Raw genomic sequence first — 13,726 nt, 5'->3', positions numbered from 1 at the left:
GTCGTTTGACCCCAGTACTCTTTCCTGCCATGGCAGGGGGTTGGACTTGATGATCTGCTCAGGTCCCTTCCAACACTACTAACTATGAAACTATACCTGTAATACAGCAGAAGTTCAGCACACATAGACTGGTTTAAAAATGGCAGAATCCAACCTAAGATTTCCCCCACCCCCTTATGGCCCCCCCAAAGGGCAAGCATGTGTTCTTTTTGCTACTGTTCTAAACTACGCCACTTACAGAAAACCATATAACTTACATCCTGCTTCAGACTTTCTGAATCTCTGTACCTAGCCAAACAGTTTAACTAGGCCAGAAGCAGTAACAGTTATTTGGAGCAGCGCTAACTTAAAGCTGGAATTTTCTTCCTACAGGGAATTCTAACTTACTGAGTTTTTATTCCAGAAAACCAGCAATACCTAGAATTCTTAAAATTTCCCACGAAAGGGAGTTTAAAAAAAAGGTGGAAAAAAACCAAACATTTCAGTGTGATTTTTTTCAAAATGAATTTGGGGGCCTCATGGTAGAACTGGTTATAAGTGGGGTTCTCAGAGCTTCCACACTTCATGCTATAGAACCAAAAGATAAGATCCTGCTAGAACCAGAACCCCCAAGGCTTTCCGGATGCCACAGCCCTATTATAAGGCTACCCTGAAGCTGTTTTCTCCCAGAAGCAGTGGAGTCCTGGACCTTGTGCTTAACAGGATTAAGAGAGTCACTAAAAGTTGTTATGCTCTGGCATCACTGGCACTGAAGATAAATTGAATCAATTTTCTGACACATTCACATACATATAAAACCATACTTTGATAATCACCAACTATAAAAACTGATGCAAACCTGTGATGATTACATGGCAATATGCAATTAAGACTGATATTACAAGTTACATTGGTGACCAGAATTCCCTTAAGGGAAGTACATGGTCATCCGTGTAAAAGCTGTCAATAAATAGTTGTAATAAAGATCTATTTAAGAATGTAAGGGGAAAAATGTCTTGCTGATAGGTTTTAGTCTGTCCAGCAACAATAGCAAATCTTTTATTATAGGAATCATAAAACCACTTAACCCAAAGTGCTAAGAGTCTGAAGATCTAACTTCTATTCCCTGGTTTTCCACAGATTTCCTTCAATTTTGGCTAAGTCACTATGCCTGAAATTATGTTTACATTGCAAAAGAAAGTGTGGTTATAGCTATCTTCTCTAGCTTTAATCTAGCTAGCATGGGAGACAATGCCTGTGGTGGACTTTGGCCTCCATTTTATAAGCCTGCTTGGACTTTGGTCTTAGTTTCATAAGCCTGCCAGGAAGCTGCAGTCTTATCCCATGCAGTTGCAGCTTCATTGCTCTTAGTACCTAAATGAAAGCTATCTAGGGGGTGTTTCTCATACAGTCAACCTGCCATTGTAAAGCAGAGACACCTTCAGCCCCTCACTTCTGAAAGTATAGCAAAATTTAAGGGCCAGTAATTCATTCACGTGATTTCTTGTGAAAAAGATTAATTGGATTAATATTTTTGAGACATTCAGGAGGATGTGTGCTATAGGAAAGCCTATAAAAATGGTCTACATGTCTATGAATATATTTAGTTTCCTTTAATAATGAGAAGCTTATTCCTACCCCTATTGAAAGCAACGTCAAAATTCCCATTAGCGCTAATGGTAGGACCCCAAGTAATTCCTCCACCAAAGAGGAATATACTTACTTGGCTTGCACTTGCAGGGAGCCAATTAGAAAGGTCAAGGCAGCAATGGAACTCAGGCTGGCAACAAAAAGTCTTTCTGCAGGTATATAGGGAGAAAAAAAAAAAGACTCATGGTAACATAGGACCCATACAGGACAGACTAGGGCAATTACTGACAGATAGGAGGGACAAAACTGAGTTCTTCAATGAGTTCTTTGCATCAGTATTCCTGAACACTGATAAAGACATACCTCCAAATTTGACTATAGACAAGCACAGGAGGGACATCAGCCCACCAACAGTTAGTGCCAACCTAGTGAAGGGACACTTGGAGGGGGTTGATGTGTTTAGGTCAGCAGGCCCAGATGATCTTCATCCAAGAGTGCTGAAGGAATTGGCCAGTGTCATAGCAGAACCACTGGCAAGACGGTTTGAGCATTCAGGGGACTGGAAAAGGGCCAATGTGGCCCTATTTTTGAAAAGGGAAGGAAGGAGGATCTGGGTAACTATATACTGGTAAGTCTCACCTCTATCCTTGGGAAAACCTTTGAAAAAATTATTAAGGATTACATTTGTGGGAGCCCAGTAGGAAAAATAATGCTGAAGGGTAAGCAGCACAGATTCATAGCAGGGGGATCCTGCCTGACAAACCTTGTTTCTTTTTATGACCAGGTCACAAACTGCTTAGATGCAGGAGTCACGGTAGATGTAATATAATTGGATTCTTAAAAAGCCTTTCATACAGTGCGTCATCCCATTCTCATAAATAAACTAAGTGGCTGTGACGTAGATGATTACACGGTCAGGCAGGTGGCAAAACTTATGGGATGCACCCAGAGAGTGGTGGTGGATGGGTCAGTATCAACTGGAAAGATGTGGGCAGTGGTGTCCCCCAAGGCTTGGTCCTGGGACCAATACTGTTCAGTATCTTCATCAGTGACCTGGATGAGGGCGTGGAGAGCACTCTGTTGAAATTCACGAATGACACCAAATCATGGGGCAAAGTAAACACATTGGTGGGCAGGGAACGGCTTCAGGCAGATTTGGACAGGTTGGAAAAGTGGTCAGAACAAAATAGGGTGCCTGTTTAACAAAGATAAGTGCAAAGCGCTGCACCTAGGGAGAAGGAATCACTTATAGACTGGAAGATGACTTTCTCAGCAGCGCAGCAGCAGAAAGGGATCTCGGAGTCACAGTTGACTCAAAGATGAACATGAGTCGACAATGTGACAAAGCGATCAGTAGAGCTGACTGCGCTGTATCATGCATTAACAAGTGCATCACGAACAGGTCTAAGGAGGTGATATTTCCCCTCTATGCAGCACTGGTCAGGCCACAGCTGGAGTACTGCATCCAGTTTTGGGCACCGCACTTCAAGAGGGATGTAGATAGCATCGAGAGGGTCCAGGGGAGGGCCACTTGTATAGTTAGGGGCCTACAAGTAAGGTTCTACAAAGAGAGATTGAGCAACCTGGATCTCTTCAGCCTTCTCAAGAAAAGGCTGACAGGTGATTTAGTAGCCATCTACAAATTCATCAGTGGGAGGCAGCAAGGAATAGGAGCTATTCTGTTTACCAAGGCACTCCATGAGTAACTAGAAACAACAGCCTCAAACTGACAGGGAGCAGATTTAAATTAGACATTAGGATTAGGAAGAACTTCTTTATGGTGAGGGTTATCACAGAATCTAGTATGGGCTTCCAAAGGAGGTGGTGTTCTCCCCTACCTTGCGGGGTCTTCAAAAGGAGACTGGACACGCACCTAGCTGGGGTCACTTGACCCCAGCGCTCTTTCCTGCCCAGAGCAGGGGGTTGGACTCAGTGATCTACTGAGGTCCCTTCCAACCCTAAAAATCTATTAAATCTATAATGTAGGAGTCAAAGGAGTATTTGCAATATGCTATAATTATGAAACTACAAGCATTGTTTTCAAATATGAAAAAGAACATCAGTATACATACAAGTCTTTGACAGAAGACTTCACTGATAACACTTAGATACATCATTTTATCAATAATTTATTGAAGGACTCAGCAATTTCTATTAATTTAAAAAATCCTATGCTTCAAAAATCCTATGCTTATTTTTATTCTTTTTAATTTATTTGATGTAAAATGTATGAGAGGTCTTTCAAAGTTAATCATTGTGCTTTACAAGGGCTCTCTTTCATCTTTGCACATGTTTTGGTTGAGCTGTATAATTTAAACCCTGTTTCTTTTGCAGAGAAAATCATGTCAAGCTAAACTTGAAAATGTATGAGCATAAGAAATAAAAACCCTAGTTTTCTTCATTGAGATATAACCCCCCCAAATCTGTTTTTCTGTTTAATACATACAACTGGAAGGGTGCAAATGAAGAGTTTGTAAGACTTGAGAAATTTCATATTAAATTGAGTACAAGACTGTCCTATTTTCATGAATTTCCGCAAAAGTTCTTTTTAAATAAAAAACCCTCACTGATGAGTTTTTAATATGAAAGCAGATCCTTCTCAAAGCAGCAAAAGAGCCATATTCAAGCAAGACATTAATCTTGTTTTCCACAGAATTTTTTTTGTAGTAGCAACACTTCCATTCTGATGGGAGAACAGCATCCTAGGATTCTCTACTATATTGAATTTCCTCTTGGTACAGTTTTTTTTTTTGGGGGGGGGGGAGGGGAAATCACCGACCTAGTTATATGTTCTGTATTAACTGCTTATCTCGAGTCCCAGCACAGATTAAAGCAGCCAAAGGATGATTCTGTGTTTGGACACTTGCTAGCTGAAAAGGTTCAGTCAACTAGGGGAGAATACCTGGAGCACTCCAGCCACACCTGTTTCATAACCGGCCCTGTACTGGGGCTATATATTGAAGTATTTTAGAGCCTCTTGTGCCTAATGGAGACACTCCCAAGCTAGACAAAGTGCAAAGGGTGAAGGAATAAGAGTGGAGCAATGGGACCAGGAGAGACAACAAATCTGGCCTGGCATACCTCATCCAAAGAAGTGTCAAGGAAAAGTCATAATTGAAACATAGCAGACTGTTTTTCATAACATTTAGTTGAGTGAGGAGGAACATGTCACCATATTTACACAACACATCTCATAACCAATATTACTTGATATGTCTAGAACCCTGATATTTTTTTACTCATTGTAGCGAAAGGATTCCTGGGTTTCTTGTAGTCTCAGCCTAAGCAATCACTGGTCACAGTCCAGAAGACCAATATAAATCACAATTGGTTATAACTGACACTAACTAGCACTTCTGTTGGCTGTCTCAGTCAAGAAGCCAAATGGTATCCATTTCACTGTAATGATGGTCCTTCAAAGTCAGTGGGCACATCTACATGTGCTTTTCCTAATATGCATTAAATTTAGTACTAAATTTATAGGCATTAGGCTTCCCTAATGTGCAGTAGTGCAAGCGCATTCTTTTTAGGTGATGCTTAATGCACAGTTGCCTATTTTAATGCGCATAATAGCAGTTTTTTTACATGCCACTTTAATGCACACTAAAATAGGCTAGTAGGCATTAAAGCTCACATGTAGTTGCATCCAGTATGAGGGATCTGGGCAGATTTGTGTGCTCAATCATGATCTATGCCATTGGGGGTTGACCTTTGTCAGGTGTGCCATAAATTATCTCCACACTCTCCCCAAGTGCCACTGTGATCCCCTTCCTCTGCCCAGTCTGCTGATCTGGTTTCTGCTTCCTGCCCTGTGCTCCCTGACAAATCTGTTGCTCTGTTTTCTGCTCCCTGCCCTATCTGCCACTGTACTGCCCGTCCCCTCCCAGACTTTATACAGAGGCTGCCTAGACCATTTCTAGCATGTATGCTGCTTGTTGGCCACCCTGATCTATGTTATTCTTTTTTTGTGTGTGTATAGAAAATTAGGATATCTAGTTCCGTCATTCTGCCCTTACCCAAGCAGAGTTGTAACCCTACAAAGGGTGATGTCTGAGTAAACTGAAAGACTGATAATTCATCTTGGGTCAAACCAAAGATTATGTTTCACTTTAAGAAATAAAAAGAATATTTTGAAATGAAAAGTCATTTAAAATTTAAAAAAACAAAGCAAAACATTGTTTTGCATCTAATTACATTTATCCTGTCCTGCTCAAATCCCTGAAAAGTCAGTAGTGCAAAAGGTGAGTGGGTATTCTTTCTCCTTGCTGCTTTTTTTTGTGACTTTGTCTTAAAGTTTCGGGGGGGGGGGTGGCATATTACAAAATAAATATATTTATGGGTTTTCAGGGACACAAATAGGCTGTGCCTTAAAATGCTTTGTTTTGACTTTCTAAGAATGTATGGTTCCCTAAGACTAACAAGTTGACAAAACACCTATATTTGCAATTTGTCAACATTTTTCATGGAAAAAGATATCCTTGTAAAGTTTTGGGTTTCAGTGCCAGAAAATTTCAGGATGTGCCCTAGGGACTTTGCTGTTGACGCTTTTTCTCACAGAAGGCATTCAGATACTATGGTGATAGGGAGTACACTCTAAGGGAGTTGACCACTGGTTGAAATCAGTTTGGGATATTCTTTTCCTCATGAACCTTAGAAGCGTAATGGTTACCAAATGTATGCAAAGAACCTACAATCCTGGGTAAACTAGATAAGTTCCTAAAGGGAGAAGATATTAAAATTTCATTAGAAATTATACATTTAAAGTTTCTCCAAATTTATACAGATTGTTGCACATACTTAAATTAATATTACCGAATCATACACGCACTTACTTTCATAATATTACCATTTGCAGGATCAGAACCTTATACATAATGAGGTATATAAAATTATTATTTAAGAAACTACAGGAAAGCTCTAAGTGTAAAACCCATTCGTAAACATTAAGAGCTGTAACCCACTTGGTTTCTTGTATGCGCAAATGAATACATAGCAAAATAACACTGGCACCCTACTATAGATAAATCTGTCAAATATCATAAATCACTTATTGTACAGTGAAGGAAATAAAGCCCAAATCCTGTATTATTTATGACCCATATCCAAATCAATGGGAGTTCATGGTACACAAGGTGTATAGGACTAGAGCTGAAATAAATCACTCTCCCCTACCCATTTTTCTTTCTGCTCCACAAAATTTAACGTAATTTTTAAGGAGGTACTAGCGAAAAAAAACTTACCCACCTTTAACCATGAGTGGGACCACACAAAAGAATAAAGCAAGCAGGATTATACTTATTGTGCCCAGTGCTGTTCCCAAAGCAGTCAGCTGGTGTTTTGCTACTGACTTCAGGCCTAAGTACAGACTGTACAAAAACCAGAGGTGGAATTGATTCAATCTTCGCAGGTTTCTTTAAACTGCACAGATTGAACTGAGAACAGAACAGATGTTTACTTTTGAGTTGAAAGTCAGGCCTGCACTGGTCCAGATCAAAAGGCAAGGGGATGCTAGAGCATGCTTCCTAGCCTGAAGGCCATTGCCGGGCCATACCCAGTTGACTGGCTGGCACATGCCCCCAATGCTCTCCTGTCCCCTTTGGGGAGGAAACAGTCCCCTATCTGTGGCTGGCCCCAAGCCAGGCATCTGCCCATGAGAGCAGAGCCACAGGCTTCTAGGGAGTTTTTCCCCAGCCAGCTTGATCTGGAGGGGGAGGGAGAGGATCCTCATGGCATATCCTCACCCCAGTAGAGCAGATCCCAGTTGGGGGGGGGGGCTGGGACAGGTTGGGGGGCTCCTTTCCCCTGCCCTGCTCTGTGACAGCCTGGGGCAGGGCCAGGCCAGCTGGCCAGAGCAGAGGAGTACTGGCAGAGGCTAGCCCAGCTGCCACAAAGGCTCCTGAGATACTAGGGGACTATGACCTAACTTGAATCAGGAGGGGGTGTGGGACAGAAGTGCCATAGACTGGTTTAACCTAAATCAGTTAGCCTTGGATGGATGTAGTATCAGAGTTACCTCAAACCAGGTTTGACCATTTTGAAACCGGTTTACATATGCTGACCTTCTCTTGTGTTACGTGTTTAAACTGGTGTCTGATCACTTAAACTAGTTTGTGTGCACCTTCTGTCCCTAGCCCAGGAGAACACTGTGAATCAGTTTTAATCATATGCAACACCCTGCAGCACATCAGGGTCCCAGGGTAGCCATGATGTCCCCTGGTGCCTACAAAACTGTGCCCTACTCTGTCCCTAAGATACCTTCCCTTCCGTCTTGCCCGCCACACCCTGATGAAATATAAGATTAAAAAGGAAGCTGCTCACAGGCCTTCATATGGGTCTCAGTCTAGCTGAACCCCCACCGGGGTTCCCTAGTACCCTACTAGTCTTTAGCCCACTGCTCCCTGGCCCCTTGCTGGGCTTCTCTAGGACTGTGCCACTGCAGGGCACCTAAAGCATTAGGGGCTAATGGCTTGGCTTTATTCCTCCCATGCACCATGTCTCAAGGCTCACAGGTGCTCCTGAGATGTTGTTTGTCTTTTGGGGCTTTGGCCTCCTCAGCTGCTGACCCTTTCCTCTTAACTAGGCCTTCTTGGCCCAGCCCAGTGACTCAGACCTGGGTTTGAGGCACCAGCTCTGGTCTTGCCCTTGGCCCCTGGCCTTTGTCTGCTGGCCCCTTGCCCCTGCCTGGCTGCACTCCTCTCAGGTGCCAGGCCCCTGCCTGGTTGTGCCCCTCCTGGGCACTGGGCCCCTGGCCCCTGCCTGGCTCTGTGGCCTTATGCTCACACATGTCCCTATAGCGCCTTTGTTATTGCATTGTCATTTAGAATTCCGTCACATTCTTTTGGAAGCACTAAATGATGGTTCAGTAACAGCCCGTACTGCTCTGTGCATGTGACGGACAGTCAGTTTTAGCTGCTACATTGCCATAGCAACATGCTATAAGGAGGGAGCACATTGCAATGTAGTTACAGCTTCACGATTCTTGCCCATGGATGCCATGTCACTGTAGTGCGTTGCTACAGCAACATAGTGTTAGAAATGGAATATTGTTAGAAATGCACAGCTTGCATCTTGCACCTGATAAGAAAGAAACACTGCCAAGGACTTTTTTCCTTGCCCAGCTCTTCTTATACTAAATCGCAGACTCTCCCCCAGCTTCTCCCTAGCCTTTCTCATGCAGATTACAGAAGCTGGAATTCAACTGACTGTGTCCTGAAAGGGGGGGGGTTTAAACTCTTGGTGACCTATAGTATTCTCTGAGCATGCTTAATTAGCTGATGCATATTTACCTCTCCGCCCTGCATACTTAAGTAGTTAATTATAATATACATGCGATGGATGTAGTGATGTAACCACATGTATGCTTGTATGAAACGGAAGTGAGCTGTAAGAGTTCCTGTTTCTGCACACGTGCCCAGGAGGAAAAAGATAAATACAGCCTGCAAAAATTCCTTGGTGGGTTCGGAGTAATCTGAGTTTTTGACTCTGCTCTGACCCTATTTGCAAATACACCTTTTGTGCCATCTAATGTATGTGTGTCTGTGATACTTTGCGAACCTCCAAGAAACGGACCGCAATTTTTTGCATCAATAGCATCGTATGTACATGTGCCCTCTAAGTTACAACTGCTACACACACAAGCAAGGACTTTATTCCCTAGCCTCTCCCACCTATCACAGCAAGATAGAAACAAAAGCCTGAGTCAAAGCAAGTCTATCATGCCCATAAATGACACATTACAGCACTAGTTCTAATTTTACAGGTTTGTAATCAAATCAGAAACAAAAAATAATCCAGACCAAGTGATCAATGCAATATAAAGCACCATTTTTTTGCGTTGGTATTTTCCTTTCTACGATGCGCCATTTATTGACACTGAAGGCTCGGCGAAGTATTTCACATCCAGTATATTTTATCACTGACGGTTCTATCATAAAAAAGTCAGATCTGTAACCATGACATATATTTCATTTTAAGTAATAAAAGCTGAATGGACAAGATAAGTTACACAGCCTCTCATTGATTAATTTAGAAGATAGGATCACCCATCTGCAAAACCCTTTATTGCAATCCTTCATCAACATGCTGTTTTTCATTACTGTTGGGAATAAACTGCCACTCAGACAGCTCATCTCCACAGTAGAAAAAAGATAGTTAAAAAGCAGGTGCCCTGGAGCAAAATTCTGCATTTGGTGTGGTAGGGGAAAACAGAGTAGTTTCAAAGTCTCCATTATTGTCTGAAAAACATCATTAATGCCATTTTAAATTACATCCTTTGCAAGAAGTCACTTGCTCCTCTAAACACATGCAGCATTCTTTGTACCTCCTGTATTGTCCCTGGTTCTATTTAGGAAGAGATTTAGAAAGCATGTGAAAGCATTGGAGTTTTTCGATGCCATGGCCTAAAATGATAAATTACATTCTCTGTGTGAAAACGGATCAGTCAGGTCAGGGCCAGTCTTCATTCTAGAAATTCAAAGCCTGTCTTTTACCTACCAACTCCTCAATTACATCTTCACTGACTGCCTCTCTTGCATGCATACCAGCTCAGCCTCTGGCTTCTTTACTATTTATTCCATCCAGGAAGAGCACACACCAACCGCAGAGGCTTCCTCAGCCTGACGAAGGGTTTTTAAACCCAAAAGCTTGCTGAAAAATTTTTCCAACTATTTAAGTTGGTCTAATAAAAGATATCAGATTCACCCAAAGACCCTTGTCTGCACTAAATATAGACATTGGAGTTATGACACATTGTGACCTACCTAACATCCGACTCCCCAGGTACCTCTCCACTATGTACCAGCTACATTCTTTCCCCTTCCCCCTGGCAAAAGGAAATACTAAATAAATGCGCAGGAGACCGCCCTACTGCACATTAACATAATAGCACAGTTTTTGCCATGCTGACATAACAGGCAGTCAATCAATGTACTGTGCATTAAGAATCTCATGTAGACGTGTCCACTGGGTGGGAATTTCAACAAGTCAACAGGGATTGTGCTCCAAAACAATCAGGTTTTTTTTAATATCCCACTCTATGTCATACTTACTCCATGAATGGTGCCTACAAAATTAATCTGGCGTCTGAAACAGAACGTAAAACCTACAGCTAATCATTAGGCCTGTGTAAATAGGGAAGCTTTCGATTCAGATTCAGATAATTCAGAGGACAGTAATTCGATTCAGATCACTGTCCCAAATTGATTCAGCTGGATCAGCTTCGGAAGATTCAATGCTGATTCAGAGCGATTCAGTGATTCGGCCATAGACTATAATGAGGAATTACTGAAATACCTATAACTGTCATTTTTTGGCAGATTTGAATGAAAACATCAGGGACGTTAGCCCCTTCTAAGGGCATAAAGCCTGCCAAGTTTCAAAGAGATCTGTACAGGGGTTTCTGGGTAACGGCACATAAAACTGTTGAAAGCAAAATTCATGACGTGTGTGTGTGCATGCGCATGCGTGTGCATGTGCATGTGTTAAGGCGCAGCAGGATGAAGACAGCAGGCATGGTAACCCCATCTGAAACAGTGAAGCCTTGAGGGGATTAGGTGCAGTTTCCCAGAAACCCCTGCACCTAAGCTTCTAAAAGCAAAACTCATGATGTGTGACTGTGTGCATGTGTTACGGCAGAGCAGGAAGAAAACAGCAGAAATGGTAGCCTGTGACAGGGGGCCTTCGTGGTGCCAGTTAGATCTCTGCCCACCCACCTGTTTCTGGACCACCGTCTGCCCCTATTTTGCCTGCCACTACTTGATGGAAAACTGATTCAGACATTTCCCTGATGGGAGGCTGCGCATTTAGGTGTCTTGGGGTGACATCCATTCCACAGCTTCATACTTCTCCTTCCACTGTGGCTTGTGCCTCACAGATACATCCTTCACCCCCTCCTGCTGTGATCCCCTCTCTGGGACCTTTTGCTCCTTCTTAGGCCCTGGCCCCACCTGCAGGCCAGTCAGAGTCCCGAGCTCTGAATATTCCTTGTGGTGGGCCCCTGGCCCACTGCCTGTTTGTCCCACAGCATCTTGCCCTTCTTGAGGCTGTGGTGGAAGTAGCCCACCACCTTCCTGCATTTTGAAGTCAACTGAGTGGTAGTGACAGCAGCATCACCAGCAACCCTGTCCCAGTCCAAGGTGTCCCTGACTATGAGGTGGAATTGACACAGTGGATGCCAACAAAGTTGGCATCATGCACTGCCTTAACCATATTGGACCCATTGTTGGTGACCATGAACCTGCAGGTGAGCTCACCCTGCCCAATGAGCCACCCCTGTATCAGGCAGTTCATGGCCACCATGATGTCCCTTGCCACGTGGGATTCATCCATCACCTCTGTTTGAAGGACAGCCCACCAACAGCCTGACTGATTGCACCAGTGCCCTGTGGGAGAGAAGTAGGCATGATCTCCACCCTGGCTGCTCCAGATGTCCAAGGTGAAGTGTAGAGCTACCAGCAGACCTGCCTTGCACAGCTCCTCCTTTAAGTAATTCCTGCATACTTCATGCAGGGAAAGCACCACTGTTATGCTAAAGATGGTGCATGCAGGCACTTGGTAGCATGAGATCACGAGTGCCATAAGCCACCTGAACCCTGGATACTCAACTAAGGAGAAGGGCTGGCCATCCAGAGCAAGCTTCTCCCCAGTGCTCTGGGTAACCTTGCTTGCCCTTGCAACACGCCCCTTTTTTTCTGTGGCTTTCCCCCCACTACTCTAGGGTGGCCTTCCTCTGCTTGGCGGAGATAGGGGCTTTGGAGCAAGACAGGGACTTCTTTGTGGGCTCACTCCCACTGCTGCCAGGCTGAGGAGGAACAAGGGCAAGGGGGAGCTGCCTCCTGAGATGCAACAGCATCACTGTGAAGTGTTTCACCTCCTTGCCCTGCAGGAGGTGCCTTCAGCAATACTGGCAGATAGAATACTTGGGATCATCTGCCACCTCAAAATGATCCCACACTACACTATCCTCCCTCCCACCCCATTTCTGGGTTGAGGGTAGGGATCCTGCCTTATCTCCCTCTTCACCAGGCAGAGGCACAACAACAGGGGAAGCTGAGCTACCTGCCTCCACAACCTCCTCTGAGGTACCTTCTGGAAAAGGAGACCTGGCTCTAGTGGGACTTTGAGGAGTGCAGAGCAGAAACTCAGACTTCCCCTCGTTCCCCAGAATTTCTTTTGCTAGGCACTCAGGTCCTCAGCATCCAGATCCAGCTTCTCTGGCACTGGGAGGCTTATGCTGGGAGATGAAATTGTGGTGAAGGAGACCGTCAGGCTGGTGGCTATTTCTGGTGTTAGGGGACATGTTGCAGGTGGAGGGACAGGTACTGCTTCCGCCTCCTTGCTCCCACTGGCAGCAGAAGATTCATTGCTGCCAGAAAAGAGGATGCAGCTGTATTTGGGGGTGGGGAAGCAGAATATGCAGCTCTCTTTCTACACCCTCTAGTCCCTCTCCCTCCCCTGCCAGAAGACCTGGCACCTGCCTTTCTAGCACGCTTTATAGTGTGCGTGCGTGTGCCAGAACTTAGGCATCTAAAAAAAAAAAAAATAATTCAGGAGTGCAGGTAGGCACCTTTGTCCATTCAGGTGCCAGAGCCTAGCGTTCTCTCTGGTTTCATAGCAGCTAGGGTCAGGAGGGATCTGAAAAAATCATCTAGTCTGACCCCCTGCCACAGGCAGGAATGAATGCTGGGTTCACAAGACCCCAGACAGTTGATCATCCAACCTCCTCTTGAATTTGCCCAAGGTAGGGGCAAGGACCACTTCCCTGGGAAGTTGGTTCCAGATTTTGGCCACCCTAACTGTAAAAATATTGCCTTCTGATCTCTAACCTAAACCTGTTCTCCATCAGCTTATTACCATTGTTTCTTGTCACCCCAAGTGGTGCTGGGGACAAAAGTGCTCTACCTATTTGCTGTTGATCGGCCCTGATGAGTTTGTAGGCAGCCACCAGGTCCCCCCCTCAACCTCCTCTTGCTGAAGCTGAACAGGTTCAGGTCCCTCAGTCTCTCCTCATACAGCCTGTCCTGCTGCCCTCTCACATATTTGTGCTGCTGCTAGTTGTCCCTAGAGAAGCGCACATGTGTAAAATTTGGCATGCATTTTATATTCATATTCATTTTTTTTAAAACAGGATCTGAGCCTAAAAGGGTGTTACTCAAAGTAA

At 44.1% G+C, this 13,726-nt stretch overlaps 1 long non-coding RNA gene across 1 annotated transcript in view; it reads left to right on the top strand.

Annotated features, from left to right (window-relative positions):
• The window catches only part of LOC109321125, a 20,804-nt gene extending 17,828 nt beyond the window's left edge, over nt 1-2,976 (top strand). The window contains exon 4 of the long non-coding RNA XR_002103981.1: nt 2,822-2,976. This is a non-coding gene — a long non-coding RNA (uncharacterized LOC109321125). The remainder of the gene's footprint in view (nt 1-2,821) is intronic.
• The last annotated feature ends 10,750 nt before the right edge of the window (nt 2,977-13,726 follow it).

This window comes from Crocodylus porosus, unplaced genomic scaffold (genome assembly GCF_001723895.1).
Source record: "Crocodylus porosus isolate Cpor-Errol unplaced genomic scaffold, CroPor_comp1, whole genome shotgun sequence".
NCBI lineage: Eukaryota > Metazoa > Chordata > Crocodylia > Crocodylidae > Crocodylus > Crocodylus porosus.
Note: the sequence above shows the minus strand (reverse complement) of the source record. Positions and strands in the feature narration are given on the sequence as shown.